Genomic DNA, 4368 nt, shown 5'->3' with positions numbered 1-4368 from the left:
GGGGGCGCGGCGCGGGGCCGCGAGCGGCAGCGGGAGCCGCAGGAGGCGGCGCTGCCGGCGGGGAAGGCGGGCTGCAGGGAAATCCCGGCGCGGCAGCCGCGGGGCGGGCCGTGCGCGAGGAGCTCGCTGCGAGGAGCTCGCCCTGGCGGTCGGGAGAGCCCAAAGGCCGGCGGAAGGACCCCGGCCCGTCGCGCAGGCTCTTGCTGGCGGCCGGCGGGTCGTCACGTGGGGAGCCCGTGCGTCCTAAGGCGTTGATAACATTTTTACACGCTCCTCGGATGGAGAGCCGAGGTCGTCGCCCTCCCGCAAGCCTGCCCTTCCCAGGTGCCCGTGGGCAGGTACCTGCCCTGCTCCTGGCTGTGCTGCTGACGGGTCGATTTTGGAAAGGTGGTCTTTGGCAGGGTCCCAAAGCATCGAGTGTGCGTTTGTGGAAGCGTCTGATGTGGTATTCGCCTGATTTCAGCTGGGGCATTTTTCTGAGCATTTGAATAATTTTCATTATGTATGGCATTTCTAAGTAAGCGTGAACTGTAGATGCATTGTATGTAGTTGTATGCATAGTTAAAAATATGTTTACATACTTGCACCTGGGTGAGAGAATATTTCCTTTTACTTTCTTTGCACTGTTAGCGTTGGAGTACATCAATGCTAATGCACCTGACCACAGGACAAGCACATTTTCTTTTATGTAGATGCAGTGTCAGGATGCACAGAACATTTCCATGCTAGGCGTGTGCCTCAGCCTGCAGCACCCTTACACACAGTGGTGTCTGTGGGCGTGAAGCTATCTGAACTTTGGAATCACAGAGTGGTTTGGGTTGAAAGAGATCGTAAAGCCCACCAAGTTCCAGCCCCTGCCATGGGCAGGAACACCACCACCAGATCAGGCTGCCCAGGGCCCCATCCAGCCTAGCTTAGAGCATCTCCGGGGATAGGGCATCCTCAACTTCTTGACTTCTTTAGGAAATAATGTCCTTGCAGATGAAATCTGAAATACTTTAAACTCCGTGAAAGTCCTTTTGTGTACCCTACAAAGGGTAGGAAGGCCCTTCAGAGGGATCTAGATAAGCTGGATCGCTGGGCTGAGGTGAATGGGATGAGATTCAACAAGACCAACTGTTGGGTCCTGCAGTTTGGCCACAGTAACCCCATGCAGTGCAATATGATTGGGTCTGAGTAGCTGGATGACTGTGAAGAGGAAAGGACATGGGGGTATTGGTTGACGTTTGGCTGAACGTGAGCTGACAGTGTGCCCAGGTGGCCTTGAGGGCCAGCACATCCTGGCCTGTATTTGAAATAGCGTGGCCAGCAGGAGCAGGAAGGTAATCATCCCCTTGTGCTCAGCACTGGTGAAGCCGCACCTCAAGTATTGTGTTCGGTTTTGGGCCCCTCACTACAAGAAAGACATTGAGGCCCTGGAACGTGTCCAGAGAAGGGCAATGAAACTGGTGATGGGTCTGGAGCACAAGTCTTATGAGGAGCGGCTGAGGGAGCTGGGATTGTTCAGTCTGGAGAGGAGGAGGCTCAGGGAAGACCTCATTGCTCTCTACAACCTCCTGAAGGGAGGCTGTAATGAGGAGGGGTTTGGCCTCTTCTCCCAAGCAACAAACAGGACCCAAGGAAATGGCTGCAAGCTGCACCAGAGGAGGTTTAGATTAGATATGAGGAAGAACTTTTTCTCTCAGAGAGTGGTCAGGCACTGGAATGGCTGCCCAGGGAGGTGGTGGAGTCGCTGTTCCTGGCGATGTTCAAGAGGAGTATGGATGAGAAGCTACAAGATCTGGTTTAGTGGTAGCAACGGTAGTGGGAGGATAATCGGACTAGATGATCTTGTAGGTCCTTTCCAACCTTGTGATTCTATGATTCTTTTAGCCATCCCATTCACAGCACTTGATTTTTCAAAAAGCCAGGCCCTCTATCAGTCAGTCAGTTGCTGCCTGTGGGAAGGCTTTGGGCTCACAGCCCGGCCCCGGCCCTCAGCAGGGCTCTGTGGGGCTCCTCCGGTACCGATGGCATGGGCAGGGAATGCACAGTTCCAGTAATTCTTAATTGCTGTTGCAAGAGCCAAAGTAAATTTGAGAGCAGCCCAGAGGCTGCTCCTACTTTATGCAGAAGGACATTCAGAGAAAACAGCTATTATAAAGTTTGTGTAAGCAAAAGAAAAAAAGAATTCTATAATAACTGCTGGCTTCTTTGGACACATTTCCAACTGAGCAATTATTCAATTATTTATTCTGCATGAATGCATTCCACTCTACCTTTAATCTACCGACTCTATTCTTGAGACTGCTTTTTCATTTAGGAACCTAATTTAAGTGGTTTAGAGCTTTTGAAAAGGGACACTTGAGGGATGACATTGCTCATGTTTCTTTTCAGTTCAGAAGGGAAATGTGTGTGGGCACGCATGTGTGTGGCTTCATGTGCCGGAGCTGACGGCAATCTGCACAGCCGTTTCTGAGGACAAAACACTCGGATTCATCTGCCATAATAACAGGCTGTTGGCACTGTACAGCTAAAACTCTTGTCCCAGCTATGTCACACATCCTTGCCTCTTCTGAATATTTTCTTTGCTTCTTCTTTTTTTGGGTTTCAAACTTCTGCATGTAAGTATACTGTGCCACGGCTGTTTTAATTCATGTTTCTCTCTTCCACTCTTCTGCTGTGGCCTCCTGTTCCTCTGGCCTGCAGCACCTGTTCCAGCTTTTCTTCTTTGTTTTACTGTTGTCTTCTGCCCTCTGAGATTCGTACTTGTGCTTTGTGCCACTGTGGTGAGAAGAGAACCAGCTTCTCTCTAGTCCTAAAAGCCTATTCTGCCCAAAGCTGCAGTAATGCCACTTTGGTTGTGTCACTGTGTTTACCTTGTTCAATCCCCTGTTAGTCGCATGCAAAGCCAACGCTGCACAAGGAGTATCTTCTTTAACCTGCACCCTATATTGGAGAGCATTGTCCAAACACTTCTTGAATTCCTACAGCTTGGGGCACTGCCCTGAGGAGCTTGTTCAAGGGCTCAACCACCTTCTGATGAAGAACCTTTTCCTGATACCCAACCTGAATTTTGTTTTATTATGAAGAAACAAAGAATGTATTAATAGGAACATGTTCTGAATACAAATAAATACAGTTACTGTTTTGAGGCAGTAACAGATCAGAGAAAAGTTTCAGTTTCTCTGCAGAAAAAAATGCCAATCCATTCCTTGGCTTCCTGTGTCACAGGAAACCCTGGAGGACAGAGGGTTTCATGCCAGTTTGCATGCCAGAGGGGGAACCACAGTTCCTACAAGATCCTGAATTCTGAATGTCTTTGAATTCTTAGCAGTTAAAGAATCAACATCGTTAATAACATGCAGATTTTGAACTGATCGTGGAAAGTGATGGAATCTTCACCACTTGGTCTCCTGCCACCACAGACTTATGCTAGCTCTCCTATCATTTCAAACTGTCATTAGGAGCTAAAACTGGCGTTTAAAGCATAGTCTTAAGGTTCCTAAATGACAGACATGCTTGAATACTTGAATACTTAAGTCCCTGTGATATCCAGAGGGTGTAAGTATAAAATATCTGTTTAAGTGCCTTGCTGAATGTGGATGACTTTTATAAAAGCATAATATTGCTTTTATTTATACATGGCATTTTTGTGCTTCTTTCAGCTGGAACTAGATGATGAATTCAGTGAGAATGGCTAAGTAGAAGCTCTTATATTTTGAAATCATCTGTTCAAAAACCATAGTTTGGGAACAAAGTTTTATGGTTTGTCAAGTACGCACTGTTAACATGAACTCTGGAAGCTAAGAAGTTAAACTGTTTAGCACAACGACTCTATGTGCTGCAATCACAAACAAAAAATTTGTAAAACCTTTTTCAAAATCCATCTAATGCAATTCCTAGTGTTCTTGAAGATTAGTTTCTGAAATACCATTACTAAGTAGTGTTTAGCAATCATACATAGGAATTTTTGTCTCATTTTTAATAATCTGTGCAGGTTACCAATATGCACGTATCCAAACATACACCATTTTCAGTAATTTGCTTTACAGAGATATACAACTGTAGGGTCTGAGGAGCTTCAGGGTCAACTCCACGTTTTGCCCTTTTGCAGGATTAAGCACACTTAGCTTTTAAAACCAGAAATCCATGGACGTCTCAATTCTCTTTTCCAGGGGGGATGCAGCCCCCTCCGCCACGTTTTGCAGTTCCCTATTGATCCCCGGACTGTGAGCAGGCTGGGAAACCATGCACCCATGCTGTTTCTTTGTGTCCTATGTGTCTGTCCTCTGTTCCTAAAATCATCCACCGATGGAAACTACACAACCTCCCACAATATCTCCACAGTGTCATCTCTTTACTGTCATTATTGTTTTCCATTTTCCC

This window comes from Tympanuchus pallidicinctus, unplaced genomic scaffold (genome assembly GCF_026119805.1).
Source record: "Tympanuchus pallidicinctus isolate F22 unplaced genomic scaffold, pur_lepc_1.0 scaffold1, whole genome shotgun sequence".
Taxonomy (NCBI): Eukaryota; Metazoa; Chordata; class Aves; order Galliformes; family Phasianidae; genus Tympanuchus; species Tympanuchus pallidicinctus.
The sequence above is the reverse complement of the archived record's forward strand: the minus strand, read 5'-3'. Positions refer to the sequence as shown.